This window comes from Notechis scutatus, chromosome Z (assembly GCF_049901735.1).
Source record: "Notechis scutatus isolate UNSWTSFEM ecotype Mainland chromosome Z, rNotScu1.2, whole genome shotgun sequence".
Taxonomy (NCBI): Eukaryota; Metazoa; Chordata; class Lepidosauria; order Squamata; family Elapidae; genus Notechis; species Notechis scutatus.
The window spans coordinates 122,187,803-122,201,565 of record NC_142025.1 but is presented as its reverse complement, the minus strand read 5'-3'; the positions used below and the strand labels follow the sequence as shown (position 1 = coordinate 122,201,565).

The window sequence follows — 13,763 nt, the reverse complement described above, 5'->3', positions numbered from 1 at the left end:
GAGAGAGGTTGAACAAGACACAGCCAGAGCACCTGGAGCAAAACACCAAAGATTTTTTTTCCGTTCTGCCTCCCCCCTCAAAAAATAAAAAATAATAAACCTCCCAAAAAGTGACATTTATTCAAAAGGCCAAAATAATTAAACCAAAATAAAAATAAAAATAAAAAGGACCCTCGAAAATAGAAAAGGAGGAAAAAAAAAAAAAACCAACCCAAAAGGCAGGAATGGGAGAATACTGTGCCTCTAAATTTTTTTGGGGGTGGGGTGGGTGGGTGGGGGAGGGAGGGAACGGGAGGGTGTCCCGGGCACAGCGACCTCCCCCGGCATCTCTTTCTCTCTCGGCCGCGGGCCGAGACTCAGATCAGGTCGGCCACGTTGACCGGCATCTCCTCGATGGCCGTGTTGTAGAAAGTCTCGATGTCGCGAAGGGTGCGCTTGTCCTCTTCCGTCACCATGTTGATGGCCACGCCCTTGCGGCCGAAACGTCCGCCTCGGCCGATCCTGGGGGGAGGAGAATGGGAGAGAGGAGTTGAGAGCGGGCAAGAAAGGACAGGAGAGCCCCCTCCCTCCCCCCGCCCTTTGAGGAGCCCTCACTGACCGGTGGATGTAGTTCTCGCGGTTGGTGGGGAGGTCGTAGTTGATGACCAGGGAGACTTGCTGGACGTCGATGCCTCGGGCCTGCAGGGGAATTGAGGCAGCCGCTTTCAGCAACAGGAGCCAAGAAGGGCCTTTGCCAGCCCCCACCCACCCAAAAATTAGCAAAATCCAGGGGGTCCTAGTTACGACCGTCGCCATGCCCCAGAGAAAGAACCACTGTGCGCTGCTACAAAGTGACCGGACACCTCAGTGGGGACGATGCCGGCCGTGGAGTCAAAGCAGCTCCGGCCACCCGTTCTTCTGCCCAGGAGCTACAATCCGCCACTGGCACCGCAGGCCAGGCAGAGAGGGAATCTTCCTGGGGAAGGGAAGGAAGGAGGGAGGGGAGGAGGGAGGGAGGAAGGGAAGGGAAGGAAGGAAGAGAAGGAAGGAAAGGAAGGAGGGGAAGGAAGGAAAGGAAGGGAGGGAGGAAGGAAGGGAGGGGAGGAAGGGAAGGAAGGAAAGGGAAGGAAGGAAAGGAAGGAAAGGAAGGAAAGGAAGGAAGGGAAGGGAAGGAAGGAAGGGGAAGGAAGGAGGGAGGGGAGGAGGAGGGGAAACCCCTCCACCCGGCACTTACCAGCAAGTCGGTGGTGATGAGGACGCGGCTGGATCCGGAGCGGAACTCTCGCATGATGACGTCACGCTCCTTCTGGTCCATGTCCCGTGCTGGTGGGCAGGCAAAGAGACCCCAAAAGGAGGTTAGCTCCTCCCTCCGAAGACCGGGACGAGCCTCGGGGGCGCACCTGTCAGAGGGCGGGACTGCAGGGCTCCTACCCCGGCTGACTGCCAGCTGCCCTGCAATTTGGCCGTTCGAATCCCACCAGCCTTCAAGGTGGACTCGGCTTTCCCTCCCTTCCTTCCGAGGGTCAAATGAGGACCCAGATTGTTTTGGGGGGGCTGACTCTGTAAACCGCTTAGAGAGGGCTGGGAAGCGGGATAGAAGCCTAAGGGCTATTGCTTAGGAAGGAAGGGAAGGAAGAAGGGAGGGAAGGAAGGAAAGGAAAGGAAGGAAGGAAAAGAAAGGCATCTGTAGTGGCATGGTGGTTGGAATGCAGTATTGTAGGTTAATTCTGCCCACAGCCAGGAGTCCGAACCGAACCAGCTCAAGGTAGACTCGGCCTTCCTTCCCTCCTTCCCTCCGAGGCGGCTGGGTCAAATGAGGAGCCAGATTGTTTTGGGGGAGGAGGAGGAGGCTGACTCTGTAAACCGCTGAGGGAGGGCTGGGAAGCACTAAGGGCTACGGCTAAGCTAACCAGGTCTGTTAACGAGGGTCTTTCCTCCCCTAATTCATGCAAGGAGAACCTGGGTCTCTCTCTCTCATTCCTCAGTGGGAGAAGAAGAAGAAGAAGAAAGGAGCGAGTGGGTACAAGCAAACCCTTCTTGATGGCCCCTGAATATCTTGCCTTGAATCTGTGTATACAACTGGGGGCCTGGGAAACCTGTCCCCCCCTCCCTCTTGGGAGAGATAGCAAGAGGAGAAGGGAAAAGGGGGAGGGGGACATAAAAAAAACCCCAGCTCTGAAAGGAACTTCCTGGGAAACTTTTCTCAACTACGTTCCCAGAAAAGATATATATATATATATATATATATATATATATCGCCTGGCTGTCTTCCTTTTTTCCACCCAGAATTCCTTTGAAGTGCCCATTTCTCCTAAGTTCAAGGGGAAACAGTCTGCCCCCCACCCACCCTGTATTTCTTTCTTTTTTTCTCTCTCTTTCTATTTTTCTTTCACTGTTTCTTTCTTTCTCTTCCTATCTTTCTATTTTTTTCTTTCTCTATTTCTCTTTCTCTCCATCTTTTTCTATTTCTTTCTTTCTCTTTCTATTTTTTCTTTCCCTTTCTATTTTATTTTTCTCTATTTTTCTTTCTTTCTAGTTCTTTTTCTTTCTTTCTCTCATTCCATCTATTTCTCTTTTTCCTTCTATTTTTCTTTCTCTCTATTTCTTTATTTTTTCTCTTTCCCTTTCTCTTTCTCTTTCTTTTTTTCTTTCTTTCTTTCTCTCTTTCTATTTCTTTTTCTCGCTTTCCCTCTCTCTCTGTTTCTCTATCGTTCTCTCTCTCCCCCCACTCCGCCCCCGCCCACTCCCTTCCGGGCCACCAAAGACAGGCGGCCCCTTCCACACCCACCATGGCTGAAACGGTGAAGTCCCGGGCGTGCATCTTCTCCGTCAGCCAGTCCACCTTCCTCCGGGTGTTGATGAAGATAACCGCCTGGGTGATGGTCAAGGTCTCGTAGAGATCGCAGAGGGTGTCCAGCTTCCACTCCTTGCAAGAGGAAGAGGAGGAGGAGGTGGTGGTGGTGAGAGAATTAAGGGAGGGAATTAAGAGTTTTGGCAGCTGGGGGGGGCAGGCGGCGGTGTTCAACTTGTGGGGGTTGGTCCTTAAGGGCTGGGCCGCCTTGCAGGCATCTCGTGACCCGGCTAGGGGCATCCTCAGTGCTAGAAGGGAAGGGTTGGGAAGAGGAGGAGGTGGGAGAATGAAGGGATGGGGTCCTTGGTGCTCTCAGAGCTTTTTTTTGGGGGGGTGTGTTTCGCAGACGTCTCATGACCCAACTAGGGAACATCCTCAGTGCAGTGGCACTGAGGATGTTCCTAGTTTGGATCACGAGACATCTGCAAGAAAACGAATGTCAAAGAGAGCCTCTAGAATCCGAGAGCAGCAAGGAAAAGGAACAGCGGGAGCCTGTTTTCCTAGGGCGCACATGCACAGAGCTGCCAGAAGGCAAGAACGGTTAAGACAAAAGGGGCGACTGGGGAAGTCAGGCTGGGAGGGGATTCCCCCCCCCCCGTAAGACATAAAAGGAGGAGCAAAGGGACAGGAGCCTTTGCAGGAAGCAACTTCCGTTCGCTCCGGGTCCGTTTGAAACTCTTGAAGCTCTGTGTGGACTTTGCGCTCCTCTTGGACTCGTCCAGCGAATGGGGGCCCTTTATAGTTGGCGGCAGCATTTCGAGGGAGATTAAGGTGGGTGCCGATCAGCCTTCTCCCAAAGGATTTTGGCACAGGCTATTCCTAAACTGTTTGGGACTCATTACGGGCTGGGAAGGCCTAGAACTCCCAGCCGTCGAAATAATAATTATTTTTAAAAAGGGGTTTTTGTTTTTTTTGCAACCAGCTGGATTCCAAAGGGGAAGGAGGTTGGCTCAAGGGGCTTTTGTACACCACTGTGTGTGTGTGTGTGTGTGTGTGTGTGTGTGTGAGCCCAGTCAGAAGCTCCTGAAATAACCACAGTGTGAAGCCCCCCTCCCTCCACTCCACAAAACCCTCCTTGCGCACTACTCACCTCCCTCTCCACGTTAATATAGAACTGCCGGATCCCCTCCAGAGTCAGCTCTTCTTTCTTCACTAGGATACGGATGGGGTCTCTCATGAATTTCTTGGTTACTTCCAGCACATCCATCGGCATGGTGGCAGACAAGAGGACCACCTTAAGTGTTGGGGGGGGGAGAGAGGAGAGCTCAAGCTTCTTGCCTGCTTTAGCCAAAAGCCCTTAAACACCCCCCGCCTCCCCAGCCAGCCCTTTTTGCTTCCTGAAAACGCCTCCATCCGAGATTCATCCTTTTTATAAACATTTGTGGATTTCTCAACTCTCTGAATTCTGGGAGGTGACGTCCAGACATCTTAAAAAAGCTGGCAAGGCTGGAGACACCCCCTCCTCTCCCTCTATAAGAGTTTCCTGCTTGGACTAGGAACAGGGGTCTCCAGCTTTGAGTCTGGAGGACTCCGATTCCCAGAATTCCCCCAGCCAGCTTCGCTAAGACTTCAACTCTCTCTGCCTGCTTCCTCTCTTTGTCATCCCTTCCTCTGCAATCGCTCCACTCTAGGGAATAGGAGGGGGGGGGGAAACAAGTATGGTTTTGAATGGGGAATTCTGGGAGTCGAAGTCCACCAGGCTTAAAGTGGCCAAGTTTGGAGACCCCTGGTCTAGATTGCAGAGGAAGGGATGACAAGGGAGTAAAGCAGGCCTGGAGAGTTGGAAGTCTTAGCGAAGCTGGCTTGGGGGAATTCTGGGCGTTGGGAATCCCCAAGTCTTAAAGTTGCCAAGGTTGGAGACTTCTGCCCTAGAGTGGAGAGACTGCAGAGGAAGGGATGACAAGGGTGTAAAGCAGGGATAGAGTTGGAAGTCTTAGCGAAGCTGGCTGGGGGGGAATTCTGGGAGCCAAGGTTGGGGACCCCTGGACTAGAAAGACCTCCAAGATCCCTTTCAACTCTTTGTTACAATGGATTCTGAACAGGGCAATGTGAAGTGGGCCTGGTGAAAGACCCTCTCCCCCTTTGGAGAGGGGAAGACCCTTTAATAAAATCTTGGTTTTGCCCAGGATGCGGCTCATCAATTCTGGGAGTTGCTGAGGTTAGAGACCCACCCCCTCTCCCAGAAGATGGCCGCCCTAGAGCAGCCCCCCGCCCTCCTCCCCAAATAATGAGACAAGTCCAACGGGCTGGATTTGCACAGGTGGCCCTCAGGAGGGGCCTTCACACCTGCGTGTTGCCGCTCAGCTTCTGGAATATATCGTAAATCTGGTCCTTGAAGCCTCGGCTCAACATCTCGTCGGCTTCGTCCAGCACAAACATCTTGATGAACTTGGGTGCTGTGGAAAGAAAGGGGGAAGGAAAGAAAAATCAGGCAGGAGGAAGCTGAGCAGGAGGAGGAGGAGGAGGAGGAAGACGAGGAGGAGGAAGCTGCTGGTCTCAGGGATGTTATCCAGGTATGATCACTTTCCCCTTGGGATTCCTCCCCCCCTGCCCAGCAGAACGCAGGCCAGGGGGGAGGATAAATGGGGGGGGTCAGATGACACGCATGGGAGAATCATCATGGAACAGCAGCAGCAGCAGGAGGAGGAGGAGGAAGAGGAGGGCAGCCAGGCGGAAGGCAAGAGCACAGACTGGCAGTCCTTCGACTTACAACGTTCCCCTTAGGGACCGTTTGAAGTCACGGAATCACGAAGTCCATGGGGCAAAAAGCCGGATTCCCTGAAATCTGGTTACTATCTTATCAAGGGCACGGACTCGCCTAACAACCAAGGCAAGAAAGGGTCATAAAATTGGGGAGGGGGGGAGAGGAGAAAGGAGAACCACACTTTAACAAAAGGCCTGAGTTATATAATGGTCCTCAAGCTCCACTGTGGGCGTAACTCTCGACTCCTGACGAATGTACCTTTTCTTTTTACGTACACTGAGAGTATTTCCACCAAGACAAATTCCTTGTGTGTCCACTCACACTTGGCCAATAAAAAGTATTCTATTTCTATTCTGCATTCCATTATTCTATTCTATTTTCTATTCTATTCAAGGACTACCCATACAGGTGTGCACAGCCAGAACTGAAAATTCCCCACCCACCCAAGCCTACCCTTTCCCTCCCTTAGCTGCGTCCCATCGCTGTCCACACCGCCTCCTCCCCCAAAACACGTCCAAAATCAAATTCAAACAAGATGTTTTTCAGGAGGGTCACTTCGAATTTGGTTCCCCTCCCACCCAGCCCTGCCCAAAGTCGTGTTCATGATGGCAGGTGAGACACACCCACCAAGGAAGAGCCCTGGGAAACGAGCGGCCCAAGGCAAGGCTCTCGTGTCGTGTCTCGGAGCCTTGTGTGTGTGTGTAGGGCGAAATGGGGGAAGAAACCCCCAGTATCTCCCTGTGCCCCCATTAAGAGTGGACTCTTAATGAGAAGATTAATATGTCCTTTTTGAAAAATTCAATGAAATTAAAAAGGGGGGGAAAACCATGCAGAATCGGACTTATATATGCTATGTAGTCTTAAAGGGATTATTGAGTTTAATGTTTTAGGTAATAATGCTAAATGTTTAATGGGATTTAAAATGAATGAATATGTAACTTAAAGGTAGCGCACTTATATTGAGATTTCAAGGGGGGGAACCAATTTATAGAAATGGTCTTTTTTAAGTTTTTATTTTTGAAAGACAAACATATACAAATAAAACATAAAACCACCTTCCATTTTATATACATAGTGTGTCAGTTGGTTACAGATCTTTTGTGCTAGAAGGTTTTTTAACTAGAATTTAAGATGAAATATACAAATGTGACAATTAAAAGTACTAAAAATACTATCAAGGGAGACCGAGGGGAGCAAGTGGCCAGTTTTAAGTTTCTGGATGTTACCCTAAAAGAGGACCTGACCTGGGGGTGCTCGCATTGCAGCCCTGACCAAAAGGGCCCAGCAGAGATTATACTACCTGAGGCTTCTCAGAAAACAACTGAAATGAAAAACTGCTGGTGACCTTCTACCGCTGCACCAGAGAGAGCATTTTAACATACTGCATTTCTGTATGGTTTGCCAATTGCACAGTGGCAGATAGGACAGCCCTCCAGAGGGTTAATGTCACTGCCCAGAAGATCACGGGTTGCCCTCTCCCCTCTTTGGAAGAGCTTCACAGCTCCCGTTGCCTTAAGAAAGTTCAAAACCTCCTTAAAGATCCATCTCATCCTCAACAACCCCCATTTTTTGAACTATTACTATCTGGCAGATGGTACAGGAAAATAAAAACAGGGACGAAGATTCAATTTATTATAGGGCTGGGATGCCTGGTATGAGTGGGTTAGAAATAAAAAGAAAATAAAATGGCAATTAGGAAAAGAATGTGGGAATATATAAATATACCATGGAGAAGATTGACATGTAAGGATAAAAGAATAAGTTAAAGGAATAAGTAAATACATATGCTGAAAAATGTGAGGAGATGCAAAAGATGTCTTGATGTTGATAACAGTGTATACAGTTTTATTTTATGTTTTTAAAATTTGGAAATTTAATAAAATTTATTTAAAAAAAAAAAACCAAGGACAAATAGGCTAAAAAACAAGCTTCTATCCCAGGGCAGAAGCTCTGTTGAAGTCTGCTGTATAGTGCAGTGTTGATCTGGTGTCAGGGGATTTTCGGTTCCATGGGTGAAGGGTGAAGGATGTGTGTTTGTGTTTTATTTTCATGGTCATGATGTGCACTGAAGACGGTGTTGGATTTCATTGTAGGAGGTGCAAGGACAATAAAACTAAACCAAAGTACAATAATTACGAAGTTAACGTAAGTGAATTCAGTAATGAGATAAGCACTTGGAATAACACGCTAAAATAGAAAATGTATAAAAGCATTGCTGAGATAAGAAACCGGATACAAAAACTGAACGTGTAACTAGGGTCATAGGTGAAACCTGTAATCGTGCCTGTTTCACTCAAGAGAGATGTTAAAATGTGGGAAACGGAATAAAACTTGTTTAGAAAAAGAGAGAGAGTGTACACTCACACAGGTATCTTCTGTTCAACATGTCGAAGACCCTCCCGGGAGTCCCCACAATGATATGGGGGCTTCCATCTGCAGCTTCTGAACTTCGGCCCGGACGTTCGTCCCTCCTATGCAGGCGTGGCAGGAGGCCCCCATGTAGTCGCCAAGAGCCATTACCACCTTCTGGATCTGGGAGGAGGAGGAGGAGGAGGCCGTCAAGAGATGGGGTGGGGGGAGAGGAGGAGGAGGCTGGGCGTCCTCCAGGAAGCCTTCCCCTGTTTCCCCAGCATGAACCAGCCACCAGCCACTGGGAGAGACGCTGGGCTGGGATGAATGAGGAACAAGCTTGCTCTCTCCCTGCTAGATATAAGAAGGCGCCACGGCCAGAGGCTCTTCTTTGCCCAGTTAGCAGGGAGGGGGTGGGGGTGGAGGGGGTTGCCAACAACTGGTGCGCAATTGAGATGGAGCGTTCCAGCGCACTCTCCCCCCGTTTCCCAAGGGCTCTTTTGACACAACTGGGGACCTTTCGTGCATTCAAGGAAGGAAGCTGGGCAAAAAGAAAGGGAGGGAGGAGAGAGAAGAACAGAAAGGGAGGAAGAGAAAGATGAACAGGGAGAAAGAAGGAGAGGAAGAAGAAAGGGAAGAAATGGAGAGAAAGACACACAGAAAGGAGCACATGAAGAGGAAAGAAAGAAATGGAGAGAACAGGGAGAAAGAGAGGAAAGAAAGAAATGGAGAGAAAGACACACAGGGAGAAAGAAAGAGGAAAGAAAGAAATGGAGAGAACAGGGAGAAAGAGAGGAAAGAAAGATATGGAGAGAAAGACACACAGGGAGAAAGAAAGAGAGGAAAGAAAGAAATGGAGAGAAAGACAGACAGAAAGAAACACATGAAGAGGAAAGAAAGAAAAGGAAAGACAAACAGAAAGCAACAGATGAAGAGGAAAGAAAGATATGGAGAGAAAGACACACAGGGAGAAAGAGAGGAAAGAAAGAAATGGAACGACGAACAGGGAGAAAGGAGAGAGAGAGAGAGAGAGACCCACCTGCTGAGCCAGCTCCCTAGTTGGGGCCAGCACCAAGGCCTGGGTTGCTTTCAGGTCCAGCTCAACCTGCTGCAAGATGGAGATGGCAAAGGTGGCTGTCTTCCCAGTGCCAGACTGGGCTTGGGCGATCACATCGTATCCTGGAGAAGGGAAGGGGGATCAGAGTTAATCAGAGCTAGCCACAGCTGGCCCCACTCCAGGCAGAAGCCCAAAAGCCCCGCTTCCGTGTGTCTCCCCAGCATGAACCAGTGAGCAGCCACTGGGAAGGACGCTGCCCTGGGATGAATGGGGCTGGCTCCTGTCCCCCTGATAGATGTAAGAGGGCAGCCACGGGGAGGGGCGCCTCTTTGCCCATTAGCAGGGGGGGGGGGGAAAGGGGGCAGGAAGGCCCCAGATGCGTCCCCGTTTCGGGGGACTGGCTTGCCAACTGGACAAAACTCAGCAGAGCTAGTTCCCCCCTCCCAAGAACTAAACCCCTCCGTTGCAAGCTTGAGCAGCAACTATTCCCCTTCCAGCGTAACTTCTCTTCCGTCCTTAGGACAGGTGCAAATCCCAGAACAGAAAGGAAGGACTCACTACAATTGGGGTGTGTGTGTGTGTGTGTGTGTGTTTTCCTTCCGACCTGACAGCAACACAGGTGGACTTGCAACTCCCAGAATTCCTCCTCCTCCAGTCAGGTCAGCTCAGGGATTCTGGGACAGTTGGAAGTCTACCAGTCCTAAAGCTTAAAGACCCTTGAGATAGATAAGATGCAATAGATACTGTAAATGATTGAGAGATTATAGATAACTATAGAAAGATGATAACTATAGAAATAAAGATAATTATAGATAAAATAGGTAGGTAGAGGTGCATAGATTAGAGAGACTGATGGATGGGAGATGGATGATGGGATAGATCAGGAGTTTTCCAATTTGACAGCTTTTAAGACTGGTGGACTTCAACTCCCAGAATTCCTCCTCCTCGTCAGGTTAGCTCAGGGATTCTGGGAGTTGCAAGTCCACCAGTCTTAAACTTGCCAATTTTGAAGACCCTTGAGATAGATAAGATACTGTTAATGATTGAGATGATAACTACAGAAAAATGGTAACTATAGGAAGATAGATGATAACTATAGAATGATAACTATAGAAAGATGATAGATTATAGAAAGATAACTATAGAAAGAGATTATAGAAAAGAAAGATAACTAGAAAGATAGAAAGAACTAGACAGATGATAACTATAAAAAGTCAAGACAACTATAAGATGATAGGTAGGTAGAGGTGGATATATTGGATAGAGAGAGATTGATAGGTTGGAGATGGATGGAGAGAGATTGATAGATGGGAGATGGATGATAGATAGTAGCTAGAGGTGGATAGATTAGAGAGTGAGTGAGAGATTAATAGTTTGAGATGGCTGGATGGAGAAGGGGAGAGAAAGATTGATAGATGGGAGATGGATGATCAAGGGTCTTCCAACTTGACAGCTTTTAAGACTGGTGGACTTCAACTCCCCGAATTCCTCCCCCAGTCAGATTAGCTCAGGGATTCTGGGAGTTTGAAGTCCACCAGTCTTTAAACTTGCCAAGTTTGAAAGCCCCTTAGACTACAACATTCTCCAGGATGCACCTAACTGCCCCCCACCCCCACACTTGCAACATCCCCAGAAACTTGTGTGAAATTTTTACACATTTCCCTTCGTGGCCCAAGTATGGACAGGAGTCCCTGGTGCTGTGTGAGCCTATAGATTATTTCCATACAGATGTTGTGTCAGCTGAACTAGGTAAGGTCACCCGTGCTAGAAGGCAGTGTGGGCTGGCTTGGGAAACCTGCAACACCCCCCCAGTAGCAGTGATGCTGTTCCCTAAGTTGGGTCGTGAAATGCCTGCCAGAAAGTCAAGCCCAGCTTGGAGAAGCGCCAAGGGACACCCCCCCACTTTGGTGCCAAGCCTGAGGAGCTGCAACTATTCTCCTTTTATTGGTAAAGCAAGTGTGTCGTTCTCTTTTGGGGGCCAGGATGCGTATTGTTAAGGCGGCCTCTCTGTGGTTTCTCCAGCGGGCTAGAAGCGGTTTTCCTTCTGCTCTGCTTGGAGGTCTTTGTCTAGGCTCACCCTTGATACAAGGGAGAATGGCTCGCTGTTGGATAGCAGAGGGTTTCTCAAAACCGTAAGCGTAGATTCCTCGCAGGAGGGACTCAGACAGGTTCATATCGTCAAAGCTGTCAACAATCTCGTTCCAGTTGCTCTGTGGGGAGAAGGGGGCACAGGATCAGCCTCCGCGCCCCAGGAACCCCTCCCCTCTCCCCCCCAAAGGGAAGCTGTAGACAACCCCCACACACACACACCAACTCTTCTTAAGCAGAAAACCAGGTATATAAATAAAGCTTCATAGGACTATAGGATCAGGGCCAGGCCAGGCTCCCTGCCACCTCCAAGTGGGGTGAAACCAGGGAGCCCCTTTCCTACTATACTAATTGGGGGGGAGAGAGAGCATCTTTCTTGGGGTGGGAATCCTTCAGTGGAATTGAAATCCCAGGCCTGAGCCAGGCAATCTGCCCCCCACCCCCAAGTTGGATGAAATTATGGATACAACCCCTCGTTCACATATTACTCCAGTTCTAAGTAGGGAACAAAGTATCTGTGTGTGTGTGTGTGTAAGACACAATCCTTCACAGTAACCCCAGGAGCGGGCCAGGCTTCCTGCCACCCCCAAGTGGGGTGAATCCATGGAGCCCCTTCTCCTATTACGCCATTCCTAAGTGGGGGGTGAGGTGCAATCCTTCAGTGGAACTGGAATCCCAAGGCCTGGTCCAGGCTTCCTGCCAACCCCCCAAAGTTGGATGCAATTACAGACCCCCCTCCCCAAATATTACTCCAATTCTAAGTAGGGGGCAAGGAACCCGTGTGTGTGTGAGAGAGAGAGAGGGAGGGATCAGGAACCAACCAACCCCCCCCCAAATGGTGTGGGTGAGGCCCCCCCTCTCCTCCCGCACCAGATCCTAAACAGGGGGGCCTTCTTTGGGGACCATTTGGGTCTCCAGGTAAAGGGAAGTGGGGGAGGGGGCTCACCTCGATGACGCCGTCGGGGTCCATACCGTCGGGGCCATTGTCTCGGGATCTGCAAGAGCGGAGGGAGGGAGGGAGGGAGAGAAGCGGTTGGAGGGGGTCAAGATATGGGGAAGCTGCGGGCGAGGCCCCGCCGGCCAGGCGCCTCCCCGGCCCACGTGCGCTTCCGCCTTTCCCTTTTAAGGCCGCCGGCCCCGCCTCCCTCCCGCCGCGGTGACGTCACGCGGCCCCGAGTTGCCCGGATGCGCCGCCGCCGCGCGCCAGGACAATGGAGCGGCCGGGATCGCGCGTGCGCGCGCCGTGGAGTGTGGGGGGAAGGGGAGGAAGCGCGCATCCCCGCCTCGCCCGGGGTGGGGAGGGCGACCCTTGTTGGGGGGGGGGAGTCCGAAGGTCCGAGGGGAGGAAAAAAAAAGGGTGACGAGGAGAGAGAGAGCCAGAATGGCCCCTCCCGGGGGGAGAGGAGGAGCGAACGGCGAGAACGGGGAAAAGGAGGCCGGAAAGGGGTTGAGGGGAAAAAAACCGCCCGCAGGAAAGGATCGCGGCCGCGGCCTTGGCGCAGTCAAAAAAAAAAAAAGGAGGTCGCGGAAGTTTATTTTATTTATATATATACGTATATATACATATATACATATATATAAAAAGCTCCCCGGAGAGAAAAATGGTCTCGCCCAAAGGCCGCGCGCAGCATGGGCCGCGCGGGCGAGACCACCGCTCCGCGGGGGCTGAAACGGCCTGCGGGAGCGGCCACGTGACGAGGCGCTTGAGAAGGAAGGAAGGGTGGGGGATGGATGGGGAAGGCCGTCCGCGGGAGTCGGGCGAGGGAAGGCAGGCGATCGGGCGGCGCGGCCTAGAAGCGGCCTTCGGGGCTCCCACTCACCGACTCTCTTGACTCGCAGACATTCTGTGGAAAAGGTCCTAGCCCCGCCCGCCTCGCGCCTCCTTATAACCGCCGTTGGGGCTCCGCCCACTGGCCGGACTGTCATTGGTCCTCGCGTTGCGCCCCGCCCCACCCTTCCGCTCCTTTCATTGGCCCGACGCCCAGCTATCTCCCTGACCGGCTTCTCAGCCATTGGCTCCGACGCCCTTTTGGCTCCTCGGCTGAGCTGGCCCCGGCCGTCAGGCGTGACGCCAGCGGGCGCTGATTGGGGAAGACGGGAGCGGGGACGTCACAGCGGGACGGTGGGGGGGAAAGGAGGGCGAGCGCCGGCCGCCCATTGGCCAGACCGCGCGTCCGTTGGGCCGCTTACGCAAGGCTCGGCCGGCCAATGAGGGCCGACGGGAGGGGGAGGAGGCGGGCCTTCGGGGCCCGGGCAGGGGAGCACGTGGCGGGGCCGGTGGCGGTTTCCGGGCCGGGCTTTGTGCACCGGGCGGGGCGCGGGAGCAACGGGGGGGAGAGATGCCCTCCGTTAAAGGTGCCAGGCAGCGGCGCGCCCCATTTTCCGAGCCCGCGAGTTGCATTCCCACGACCCGGAGGCCTGCCCGCGTGTCTTGCCCCACCCCCACCGTCCCAAAATTCCCGGATTGCGACGTTTCCCCGGAAGGAAAGCACCGGGACACAGAAGCCGCCCTCTGAGCATGGGCAGAGGGCGCTCCCCCAAAAAAATCACCACCACCGCCCCGACTTCCAACTTCTGGGTTGACCGGGACCTCCCAGGCCACCCCATCTGCCCCCTCCAACTCAGGAAGGCCTGGAGCCTCCCCCTCCAGGCGCAGTCCACCGTGTTTCCCGCAAATGAAGCCTTTCCTTTGGAGCCTCTGTGTGTGTGTGTGTGTGTGTGTGTGTGTGTGTGTG

At 51.9% G+C, this 13,763-nt stretch overlaps 1 non-coding gene and 1 pseudogene across 2 annotated transcripts; both read right to left on the bottom strand.

Moving 5' to 3' along the window:
* Window positions 1-356: 356 nt before the first annotated feature.
* Window positions 357-12,937, bottom strand: LOC113430363 (eukaryotic initiation factor 4A-I-like; annotated as a pseudogene). The gene is made up of 11 exons (XR_015746006.1): window positions 12,849-12,937; window positions 11,975-12,023; window positions 11,018-11,150; window positions 8,923-9,062; window positions 7,899-8,066; window positions 5,117-5,226; window positions 3,921-4,064; window positions 2,746-2,905; window positions 1,214-1,302; window positions 599-678; window positions 357-501 (listed from the first exon to the last, which is right to left on the bottom strand). The product of XR_015746006.1 is annotated as a eukaryotic initiation factor 4A-I-like (transcript).
* LOC113430364 (small nucleolar RNA SNORD10) lies at window positions 5,335-5,456 on the bottom strand. The gene has a single exon (XR_003373178.1). It is a non-coding gene; the product is annotated as a small nucleolar RNA SNORD10 (small nucleolar RNA).
* Window positions 12,938-13,763: the final 826 nt, after the last annotated feature.